At 35.2% G+C, this 13,491-nt stretch overlaps 1 protein-coding gene across 2 annotated transcripts in view; it reads right to left on the reverse strand.

Annotated features, from left to right (window-relative positions):
• Positions 1-13,491, reverse strand: part of LOC105386238 (zinc finger protein 628) — a 99,286-nt gene that overhangs the window by 63,863 nt on the left and 21,932 nt on the right. The window lies entirely within an intron of this gene.

Raw genomic sequence — 13,491 nt, forward strand, 5'->3', positions numbered from 1 at the left:
CTCAGAAATCTTTATACTGTGGGCTTCATGTTCTAACACATGCTATAAATGGCATATATTTAGTTGAAAACTTTAGCATTTATGGATAAAAATGGCTTATGAATCATTTGATTGATTATTGCAATATTTAATAAAGTTAAGTCTGTAGATTTACATTATATTCATTTAGCATATTGATCTTGGCCGGTCCCTCTTACATGGTAAACATCAAACTCATCTGCAAATTAGGTGCAGCTATGTACTTCTGCCTACCTCGTAAGGAATAAGAGTCATGTGTTTTTTGTACGTACATTATGTAATAAAGTCCTTGAATCGTTAAAATTAACTTAGCACGTTGGCGTAAGATTTTGTTGTATTTTTAATATGTAAGTAATGGGCTAAATACTTCTGAGATATGTAAACAAATAAAATAATTCAACTTAGGGAAAAAATACAGCGTTAAGCTACTATTTTTACCTTAACATTGCGTAAAATATAGTTTTTAACCCTTAAAAGTAGTCAAAATTCTTAAAATTCTATTATCTAACAACATTACGTAAGAGTGGAAAAATTTACCTCGAATGTTGGAAAAAACAACCACTCTGCGCACGCGTCGTTTATAAAATTTCCATTTAAAACTCACTGCATTATTATCTTTTTTCTAGACTAAAAAATGCACTCCCCCCCCCTTAAAACATCTTACAACCCTTGCACGTTCCACGGTAAAATTAACCCTATGTCTTGTATATTGCAATCAATGTTGATTGTCGTTGGGTTTTGATTTAAGTCGTTTGGCTGTATGTTGTTGGTTCCTTGGTCTACTTTATTAAATCTAGTGACGCGACATCGTCTTGCCGGCTAGTCTAGGAATGTAGATTTAAATAATTTAACTATTATAATCAACATTGATTTGCATTATGCTAAAATAAATCTGATTGTATTTTTTATTAATTCTTCTGTGGCATTCTTATTCAGATTACTAAGTCTATTTAATTTAAAAAAATCTAATTTGTTCCAAAAATGCTAAAATCCTATTTTTGCAAAAATATTGTATATTTTGCAAAAATAGCGAATGTGAAACGCTTTCGAGTCACTCTCACGGGCAATGAAAAGGTTCCACTGAGAAAAGCACCAAAATACTCCTTAACGGAAAAGGCTAGCATAATGGCCTCTTCTGCAACATTGAAGTACATATAACAGAGCCTCTAAAACGGTAATAATTTGCTCAAATTTTAAAATGAAATGTTTGAAAAATTTGGGGTTGTTTGGTGACGGAATTTTGTGAGTGAAACTTTTTCATTGCCTGTGAGTATGTCAGTGAAAAATCACCTTCAGATATTAAAATTTGCGATGTACTAAATTTCCTAGCTAATAATTATAGGAATCAACAATCTAACACTTCCATTAGGTATTTGAGAAAGATGCTCGAGAAGTTTCTTTCGCTTTTTCTTCTCCTCAGTGACTGAGGCTTTGTGAAATTGTGGTAGACTTTTAATTTTGAAAATCAACGAATAATTGTAAATTATTACGATGAATAAAAAAAATTAAAAAACCGACTTCAAAAAACCACTAAAATGTAAGAAATAATTTAAGGTTTACACAAATTCTACTCGTATATGACAGTACAAATATACCTAAGCAGGAACTGTTATTTTTTGATGTTGGTGCGGCGACAAAGTAATCTGAAGAAATATGGCACCAACTTCAAAAAAGAACAGTTCCTGCTTAGGTATATTTGTACTGTCATATACGAGTAGAATTTGTGTAAACCTTAAATTATTTCTTACATTTTAGTGGTTTTTTGAAGTCGGTTTTTTAATTTTTTTAATTATTATTTTATTTTATAGTTTTTAGTTTATTTGCAATAATTTTCAATCAAAATTAAGGTGCAAATGATACCAAAAAGTCCTACTAATCATTACGAATCATTCAAGCCTAAACACGAAGTAGTTGCTATATACCGTTGAGGAGTTCCCTTGACTGCCTTCCGTTTACATCATCAGATCAGCTCAAGGTCACCATCATATTTTTTTGTTATAAGAACTATATTTACGTTCTAAATTTCATTAGAATCGGTTACTAGGTGCCCAAAATGGAAATTCATACCCTGTTTTTACCCCTTTACCCACCCTTGGGGGTGAACTAAAATTCTGAAAAAAATGGGACCACCTGGGAGCTCAATGCAATACAACAAAAAAAGAATTTTCAAAATCGGTCCATAAACGGCGGAGTAATCGGTGAACATACATAAAAAAATATATAAAAAAAAAAAAAGATCCCGACGAATTGAGAACCTCCTCCTTTTTTTGAAGTCGGTTAAAAATGATTCTATTCTATTCTAAGCTATAACGTAGTATTATAATCGTGATGGTAATTGTTTCAGTAGTTCTAAGTTTAGATTTCCAATGCAAATCCGTTTCCGTCAAATTGTTTCCGTCAAAGTTAACAGCCAACTGAATACCAAATTTTATCAAATTATTTCCGGTATTTTTTTGTGGAATTATAAAACATGTACGCTACCATTTCACCATGTGATTTATCCTATTCCATGCAGCACAAATTATTCAAAAATCCTAATCCGTATCTGGGATAAAATTTAAAGGAATTATATCTAACCATTGCATTGTCTTTATTTTTGTCTTTTTGCACACTTTTTAATATAGTTTTTCCCTGTACTTCCTCTAGGTTAACTGATAGAAAATGCTCATAGCATTAAGTCCACCCTTTGTTAAGTGAGTTTGTGATGGGTGGTGGTGTTTGTTACTATATTATATTTATCTATTTGTGCAATATAAATGATTAAATCTATCCCGATTATGCCCTCAATCGAGATTTACTAGTCGAGAGTGGGACATCACTAGTCAGGTTTTTGCACTTGCTATCTCTCTCTGCTGGCTGGAGATAAAATTTTGAAAAAATCGCCACTTTTCCGCGATAACCCCCGCGCGTCGTCAAGAAAAAAGCTTATGCCACATATTCATAGTAATGACTTCAGATTTCATAGTTGAAAAAAGTAAGTTTGAAATTCATAGGATATGAAACATAAATATTTAAATGATCGTAAGAATATAATCCAGCACAGAATCTACTCATAAATATTATTTAAATGTCATCCAAAAACTTTATTGGTATTATTACTACTTTAACTTTTTACTATGTAGAGTATTATTTTTTTAATTTCAGATATTCATAGAAAACTATTGGATTAGAAAGACAGATGGATAAATAGATAAAACCTGGCATTTAACTTATTTTCCACCTGAGTCGCCTCTTTTGGCCTTATACATATATTATACTTTTGCAACAATTTGATAGGTACAATCAGCTTTGCGATTCTATAAAGCTAATTGTCAAAACTCGATTCTGAATCCGGAGTGAGTTTTCAAATTGGCATTCTGTAATTTCCGTAGACACATCGAATGCACGAGATTTTGACAAATAATGTATAAGATGACATGTCATATAATGTCATTACTATTCAAACGTGAAGTGAAAGGTGAAGGGAGAATGAAGTGAAGTCTGTTTTTACAATCATTTTCTACCAATAAACCTGTAGAAGATCCAGGGTGTAGAAACTAAAGGTAAGCGTTTACCTTTCGGCATCCTACGCCACGGATGCATCGCATTCAGTATTATTTGTAAAGAAATTCTTAAATTGCGTCTACTTAATTTGCATTGCCGACGCCGTTTCTCCATACATTTATGAAAATCCGTTTGGTCCGATACGTACGATACCGATACGTACCTTACGGGAGTGTCGACATGTCGACTATGAATACGGCAACGTTTTATAAATATCACGTTATGACTCCTTGCACTTCTTATTTACAGTGCAGCGTTATCAGAGAGCTGAGTACAAGTACTGTTCTTTGTAAATGATAAATAAGGGCCGTGGACTTTGAATATCTGTTCGACTATTTAAGGATTTTATCTATAAAACTAGCTGTATTGCATTGTTATGACAAAATTTTTTCATTGCAAATTTTTCCGACAAAAAAATATAGAAAGATTTTTTTGGGTTGAGGTTTTAAAATGTTTATAGTAGGTATAAGGGTAAGTGCGATTCTGTTTGCTGTCTCTTATCATCATAACCTATAATCATCGATTTACTTCATTTCATTATAGATTTCACTGTATCTTTATTATGGCATTTTAAAAACACTGTGCGTATGGATCTTTAAATTTTTACGTAAATATCTTCACTTTACTGAATATAACGTTGTACCAAAGAAAGATCGGAGGGAGTCCCATGTTTACGAGGTTGCTTAATAAGAGTTCTCTGTAATTTTTTGTTCAACGTCTTTAGTAAAAGAATGAATCCAAAAATCGTTGTTAAAACAAGTTGGCGATAGAAGAACAGACTAGTGAGTTGCATATTATAATAATTTTCTTATTGGATTTACACCTCCAATTTCCCATAGCCTAGCGCATTGAAACTCTATAGTCCAGTCAAGGAATGAGGTGTAGAGTGCGTGAGCAGGTAACTAAGCGATTCCTTCAGAAACTTGTCCAGGGGGCTTAGGTTGTTAACATACCAAAAGTCCTGACTCCTAGATGATGAGCGGGGGCATAAACATTGCATCATATTGTCTAAACTTATTCATAAACGAATAAAATGAAGAGGAAAGAAGCTGTAGATTTTTTAATTCCCTTTTAGAATATATATATAGATATGCTGGTTAATGTGCAACCCACCTAAAGTTACAGCTATTTTAAACTTGCATTTTGCTAAATTCACTGACATAACTCACCGAGTTAGTAAGCTTAAGTGTAAGTAAAATAGCTGTAACTTTAGGTGGGTTGGACATTAACCAGTATATCTATATATATTCTAAAAGAAAATTTAAAAATCTACAACTTCTTTCCTATTCATTTTTTTATTTTATGAATAGGTTTAGACAATATGATGCAATGTTTATGAATGTTTTACGATTATTGATTTTTTCTTGTAAATTTCAAGTATTTCCGAGGGTAATAGCTCGAAAACGGTATGGAACTAGAAAAAAACATATTATATAAAAGTTTTAGATAATTTTAAGAGCTCCATTTCATTAGTTGAAAATATTTCTCTTTGATGCACCGTTTTCGAGATATAAGCTAAAAACCAAAAATTCGTACCTTTATCCCCCCCTCCTTCCCCCCGTTCATCATCTAGGAGTCAGGACTTTTGGTATGTTAACAACCTAAGCCCCCTGAACAAGTTTCTGAAGGAATCGCTTAGTTACCTGCTCACGCACTCTACACCTCATTTTGAGTCATTTATTGACTGGACTACTATAAGAAAATATTTTTTGAATTCAGAAACTTATAGCTGTCAGTTAATGGTCAACTGATGAACCATTGCACCAACACTCATGTACAAAATGAAGCGAAGTCATTAATTATGACTATGAAAGTAATCGATTTATCAATGTAACAAGCATGTGGAATATACCTACAGGGTGTGGAAAAGTACTATAGGAAGTAAGTTTTCTCGAATTTCCATAAGCCGTAGCCTTTGCCTTACAATACCCAGAAAAAAATTATTTTCCATATGAAAAAGGGCCGTGACCATATTATGATAATCATCATCACGACCCATCACCTCCCTCCTGCTGTGACTCGGGTCTCCTTCCAATGAAGGAAGGGCCTAGTCCATCAATTTATTTATCGTAGGTATACCTTTTTTCTGATGATTTTTTTTTACTAACTACTCTACGTTAAAATATATGGCGGCAGTGAACTATTATTGTGTATTACCCAAAATGCGAATGTTACAAAGTTGCTCAGGTTCACCGCCTGAGGTAAACAAGTGTAGACAAATCTCAGGTAGGTATACCCTATTATCGGAGTACTAAATATGAATTTGTCCAACAAGAGATAGGCCCAGAATACTTTCAGTCTATTCCTAATTAGTCAGCCCCTCTCGCGCTGCTCGTTAAGATATCCATCGATATCGATATTCCAATTAGGCCCTTACTAGCTGGGTTTGGACTGTATGGACGCTGAAAGTTGGACCACAAAAATATGCTGAAAAATACAGTCGCGGGCAAACAAAAAAGTTTCACTAACAAAATGTCGATACCAAAAGAACCCATTTTTTTTTAAGTTTAATTCATAGTATTCAGATGCTCTGATAAGTTTAGTGTACTTCAATATTGCAGAAATGACGTCATTAAATTTTAAGGTATTCTTTTCCGTTTAGGAATAATGTGGTCCTATTGTCACTGGATTTTTTTCACTACTTGCGAGTGTATAATCCTAATCCTAACTAATATTATAAATGCGAAAGTAACTGTGTCTGTCTGTCGGTCTGTCTGTTACTCTTTCACGCCAAAACAACCGAACGGATTTGAATGAAATTTGGTATACATATGTTCTAGACCCTGAGAAAAAACATAGGCTACTTTTTATCCCGGAATTCCCACGTCAAAACTATTTAAGGCGAAGCGAAGCTCGCGGGTACAGCTAGTAATTTATAATATACTCATCAACGTACATGCTTTTTACTAGAACACTAGTGACCCGGGTCCAACCCCGCAGCCAGACGGGCCCCACTCCACTAGAGGTCGGTAACGGCAACTAAGTCTCCTAGACGCAGGAGCAGTAAAGATAAATCTTTTTTACGGTGCTCTTTGATTAGAAAATTCCATTATTAATTGACTGCATTAATTAAAGCGATTTCGTTGTTGGTGAAACTGCGCGCAAGGAGGCTGTGGGAAAAACGTGGGGGAACTTTTCGGCGGGATACTATTTTTTTAAAACCTACAACGAGAAAGAAGGGTCTTATAAGTTTAACGTGTCTGTAAGTGTATTTTTATAGGGTAGCGTAGCTGCAACACGGCTTAATTTAAGCCTTTGGCGAACCATTGCAACTGAAATTCTATCGTCATCGTAGTTGTTTTTATGATAATTGACTATCAAATACTTAAAACTGACAAATATAACATAATAATAAATGTTCAGGCATAGTTAAAACATACAACGTTAAACACACCTTCGATGCACTTTAGTATAGACGGATCGTAACATGCCTTATACGATTTTACTATTGCAACATTCTGAATGTTGTTCTAAAAAGCCAACAGTCCCATAAAAGATATACACCGTACACCTGAAGAACTAAACCCGAGCAAGCAGCGAAGAAAAATAAATCTGTAAGCCTACGCACGCGACCTAGGGCAACGAACACACACGGAGAAAAAAAACAAAAAACGACCACGCGAATATCTAGGGGGAACGACCTGCAAAAAACAAGACCAAAAACTGCGTCCGCGCACATGTGTTTTCAGCCATTTTTATGCTCCGTCCCGCTCTAGCGGCGACGCGGGGTGGCCCGGCCGTGCGCTAGACAGAGATAGACGAAAAGAATGTGTGCGGAAAGAGTTTTAGTTCCGAGCATTGCCGCTTCGACACTAGCGCCTGCTTTAGGAAATTTCTTCCTGCTTCGGCGACTATGATATAGAAGTGCGTTCATGTTTCTCTCTCGTGTAGTAAGTGGACCGGGCGGTTCTGTGGGACTTTATTACGGTCGCAGTAGATGCTATAACGGTTTGGCAGCGAGATAGGGTTGCCAGTGTCGTGGGTCAAGGCGATCCTGGATGCTCTGCACTTGGACGTAGGTTGTTGGTTTATGCGTGAACCTCTTTTGTCGTTTGAGTTATGTTCATTAAGAGAGCATACGTTAGTTTTATTTTTATTTTTAGCGTTTGTTTTTAAATAAAAGTTGAAATTCTTGGCTTTTGGGTCCCATGGCAAGTAATTTAATCAGTAATGTATTGATACCTATTTATGTTTCATCATCAAGGGCCAACAATCGTTTCCTGATGACCAAGAAATGATATGACATACCTACCTTTTATGACAAGAAGAAATAATAACTTTCGACTACTGATTTGTATGAAATCATTGTACTGTACCCGGGTCTAAACCAGAACTACTTTTAGTCTACGTTTTATAATAAGGTGTACCATGTCTATAACATAAAACCAGGATGCAGAATCACTGTTTTAAGGTCTATTAGTATACCTCTACTATCTATCCTATCCATTTAATTTATACTGACTTGCCTTGTGGCGGCTTCTTAAAGCCAGCAAGAGTAAAAAGCATTAATTAAAAACCTAGGTCTTGCGTTGTAAATCTAGGTACCGACAGGTCTATCAGAATGGACCTGGAGGCATACTTTTGATACTAGGCTTTGTATTTATGATTTATACTTTGATGTGCTTGTTTCAATGTTAAGCGGCAATGTAGAAAAAGGATTAAAATTAAAACTGTGCAGGTTTATGTATGTACTTACATAAGCAATTCTTAATGTTGTTAATATTGAAATTGCCCATAGTCTTACATAGATATTCAAAATGTTTCTAAAGGAAGCATAGTACTATTTTGCAAATGTTTTTATTATGAGTCATGTATATTTTATGTACATATCATTTTAATTTGTGTAATGTATGTATGTATTTATAATTTACTTACATTAAATAGGGAGATGAACAAAAAATAGTTACAAACGAAACTTAATCCGACCAAAAACACGCAACTAAAACAACATCTAACAATGTCAAGGGTTACATACAATAGTTAGAAAATACACGTCCAAGAACAGGAAACAAAGTCTAGAAAGACAGACATCTAAATAAATCCTAGGTCCTATTCTCCTACAACACACAAAGTAACCCGATAGTGAGAAAAAACAGGTTGTACAAGGCTAGCTGCTTCAAACAATCATTAGATTTCTTTAGCGAAGCGGGTTAGGTTACAAAATTGCGTAATGCAAAAAGTTGCGTTAAGAAAAATTGCAACTTTAAGTAACAAAGTAAGGGATGTAGAGAAAATTAACGAATATTCTGAGAAAGATGAAATTTTTGGTTATGTAGTAAATGACTTAATGCTATAGGTGCATTAAGATATGAAGTATGGTTGCATTGCATCCATAGAGCGATATGATAGTGATGGATTTTTTTAGCTCGATGTGCTTATGGATAGATTTCCAAGCTATGGCGAAAAGTGAGTTGAATTGTGGTTTTCTGAAAGATCATTAGGTCCTACTAATAATAAGAGATTCTAATAAGAACTATTTCCAGAGTTGGAATCCAAATTAGCTTTCAATCCAAATCGAGACATAATCAGCTTAAACACTAGTAAACATAGTAAATAATCTTTCAATCATATTCCATAACTAATTCTATATTCAACCACTATTCCAACTGCTCGTTACAACAAAATGGCGCTTTCAACTAAAAATGCCATTGTCTGGTAACCGGTAGAATTTCGGTTGCGAAATATGCCCACGCGCAGGCTTGACTCATTCGAAAGAATTCCTATAGAGAGGGGGGGCATAGATACTGGCCTGTGATTGGCTGTTGGTGTTGCTTACATTACCTATTCGGCGTTTTTCGGGTGACCTCGCGGTTGAGGCGTTAATGCGTTTTGGGAGTTGAATTTATGATTGTAAATGCTAATGACTTGAGATGGTAAGGTAAATAATGTAGCTATTTGTTTTGTTTAAATTATGTGCTTATTTTTTTGTTGTTTTACGTTCCTACTTAAGTAAATGAATGTGTAGGTCTGTACAGTGTACACCATGTACACCAACAAATTTTTCATTTTAATAAAAAAAATACTTGGTTAAGCTTTAACAGATATTGTTCATAGACTATTTGCGTGAATGGAACCACGTGACCCCCAAGGAATTTTGTAAAGTGTACAAATGTTATTATACGACATAACATTTTTTTTAGGCAAGTTGACTGAAACATACCGCGTAATTCTGGACACGTAATCAAATATCTTCTAAATTCAATAACCAAGAAACTTCTAAACCTCTCATCCACATTCAAATCTCACCCGGAAACATTTTTCGACCAATCGCAGCGCGTTCTCTATTTAAAATTCAACCGTTAAGCAGCGCCTACGCAGCCTGAGTAATTGCGCTCGTGACCAGCATCCCTGGAGGAGGCTGCTGTTCAACATCCACCTCTATTTGTCCTTCGAATAAACACTCATTTACATTAGCAACTCCATTCCTAACCTCTCTTCTCTAGGGTTTAAGGTTGATTGTTTAGCAGCTCTTACTGATGGTTGCATTAGAGAAAGGACAAAGTTGAGTGAACGCTGTGCATATAATAAATCCTCTGAGAGGTATTTAGGCCCCTATCGATGTCATTGAGTCGTTTTATCTTTGTGCAAAATGTTTAGAGGTCTCCGACTTTTACTATCTGAAACTTAATGTGTTCTAAATCTATGGCTGTTGGCTTCGCGTTTGTGAGGAGCTTAGCAAAATGGAATGTAAGTACCTAGTCATCTACTTCGGTTTTGAATGCTTTAATATACGTTATGGGATTTGGTGATAAATCTAGAATCATCATGGACCTTGTACGTCTATGACAGACGATGATGATGGCCCAAGGTCCATGATGATTCTAGATTTAGAAAAGATAAATCTAGAATAACCGAATGATTATAAGTATGTATCTAAATAAATTTCATCTGCCACGGTTTGAATTACTGTGTGACACTAGACTAGCAATCATCCTTACATAAACACATAATAGATACTCTCACGAGCAAAATTTCGACACTAAATGACCCCAATTTTTTGAAACATTTCATTTAGAATTTGTTTTAAATATTTCCGTTCTGATGCGCTGTTAAATGAAGTTCAATATTGCAGACAATGTCATTAATCTAGTCTTTTTCGCTTAGGACTAATTTGGTGCTATTGTCACTAACTAACTAACTTTTTAATTTTTCTTCAGGATCAGGATCCAAAGTGAGTTTAGCTTGCAGATCTCCCAAAGCAAATGCACGAAAAAACCTGTGACAGAAATCGTAGAAAGCCAATGGAATGACTAACCTAACCTAACCTAACAATAATATTGATCAATAGGACAAGTCCTGTCTAGCAACAACTATTGTTAAGAGGTCATTGTTCCAATGCAGAGATCTTTTAGATAACCAATCGATGTCTTGCGCAAAGCTGATTGATATTGAAAGCTGGTCTAGATTTATTGACTCACAATCGAGAACATTGTGGTTAAAATGGATAAAAACTTGTTGACTAATAATTTAGGCTACTTGTTTGTTATGTTGAAAAAGACATAGCACAGCAATGCAAAGAGATTTGAAAATTATTATATGAATATCTAACCAACGTCAAAAACCCCAGAGATTCGACATCAAAAGTAACATAACCTGAACGGCTGAACCGATTTCCACGAACATTGCTAAACACTCGGGGTAACATTACCTATGACGTGCTATGGCCCTAAAACAACAAACAAAGTCAGCTTTTCAAGATTATTTGAATTAAATAATCTAAAACAGATTCCCCCTGCACACTTGCGACTTGTATCTTAGCAGACTTGTATCTCTGCAGTGTCAATACACTCACGGGCAATGAAACAGTTCCACTCACAAAATGCCGACACCAAACGACCCCAATTTTTTTAATCTCTTAATTTAAAATCTGAACAATCATTATCGTTTTTAGTTGTTAATATCATGATGCTCTATTATTATGTACTACAATGTTGCAGAAGGCGTCATTAAGCTAGCCTTTTCCCCTTTTCCGCTTAGAAGTAATTTGGTGTTTTTCTCAGTGGAACCTTTTCATTGCCCGTGAGTGTAAAACGCGCAATGAAACTGGTATCTGCAAAACATCCACGATGTTTATTTGAAAGGCCAAAAGAAGGACGAACTGCCGATGCAGTTAGGTCCTGTGCACACTAAAATCGCTATTATTTTAAAGGTTTTTCAACCTTCGGATAAAAGAGGGGTATTATAAGTTTAACGTGTTTGTGTATCAGTCGGTGCTCCCAAACAGCTGCACAGAATGGTGTTTTTGGGTCATAGGTAATGTTACCCCGAGTGTTCTTGGCTATATTTTATCAAAATCGACTTAGCTATTCAAAAGTTATGCGATTTTTAGAGTTGAAAGTCGGGGGTTATTACTAAAAAATGGTTCTAAATTAGTTCTAAAGTGCACGAAAGGAGATAGGTAAGTAAGTACTTACATACTACATACATCAAGCGCGTACTCTGGGCAGTCAGAGTGTGTTCAACTCCCGTCTTTGTCACCGATATGCTAGAAGATGGTAGTTATAAGGTGGTTATTGGCCGTAGGCTTACAATAGCTTTCCTTCTGAAACCACCTCTTTCAGTGCATTCCGAACCATATATCAACACAGCTTAACATCTAACAAAATCTATTTTTAATGTTTAGATCGAGTTTAATGTGAACGATGTAGTTTTATGCTCGAATCCGCGGCCAGTAGGTACGCCGGACGACGCCATTTTAAAAATTTCAAATTTAGAATTAGAAATCTATTAACAACTTTTATATATTACAGCTTGCTGTCAGCCAATCCCGAGCTTTTTGTCGATGTGTGGGTGCGTAAGTATGTTTAGATTTTAAATTACGAATTAGATTCTGTGTGGGTGTGGGTTTTTAGATGCTGACTAATCGGCTAGGTAAATGGTTTTTCGACATGTTTATTGATTGCTAGCTAAGAATATCTTGTACCTATAAATTTTGTTGAAAACGTAGGATCTTGTTGAGTACAATGAGAAATAAGATGAAACTAATCTTTTTTCCTAAAACTTTGTTAGCTTTTTACGTATTTTTTAACAACTTGAGAAATGCTGATTTGCAGCCGTAACAAGCATATTGATAGTGAAGGTACAACATGAAAACTAGATATACACATTTTCATAGGACTCTAGCTATATTTCACAAAGTGTGAAATATATATTATCCCTTATTCATAGAAAAGTTAGAGGACATTTTAGCTATTGAACTGTATTGTCCCTCTTTGTCAATAATAAATTTGTTCTTTGACAGAGAGAGACAAAACAGTTCATAAGCTAAAACGTCCTTTGACTTTTCTATGAAGAAGGGGATAAGTCTCTAATCTTAGTGTGATGGTCTTTCCTGACGCACTTTGGTAAATTTAATGAAAATGTAATTTTCCCACACCAATAAAATCAACATAGCATTAGGTCTATGTAGAATCAATGGGATTCCACCAAAACCATGATAACCAAAAATCCTATTTACCGGAAACAGTTCTATCATCGAACATTCTACAATTTCTACATCGAACAAGATAATCCGCGCTTCATCACAAATGCCGGCGCGGGCGCAGCTCGCAAAAATACCAACAAAATTCAAGGTTGGGCAACTGTTAAAAATAAAATCGGTGCACACACACCAGCGAGCAGAAATGTGTGCATTATATTATTTAGTGCATTACCGGATGTACTGAAACGAAATGCGAACAATTTCACGGTCGCAGACGGTGTAAAAAGAGTATTTTTTCAGGTTAGGTTTTTTGCTTTCGGCACGTCCATATTGTTAATTACTAATCGTTCATCAGATTTTAAGACATTGACAATGTTAGTTCATCATCCGAGTGCGCGTAGTTCTATGTAACCCATTTTTACATGGCTTTTTTCCCTTCCTTTTAATTATTTCAATAGTAATAAACACTACAGCTGAACTAAACGTGGGACACCGTGGTGAAATGACAC

The sequence above is a fragment of the Plutella xylostella genome, chromosome 27, assembly GCF_932276165.1.
Source record: "Plutella xylostella chromosome 27, ilPluXylo3.1, whole genome shotgun sequence".
Classification (NCBI taxonomy): domain Eukaryota; kingdom Metazoa; phylum Arthropoda; class Insecta; order Lepidoptera; family Plutellidae; genus Plutella; species Plutella xylostella.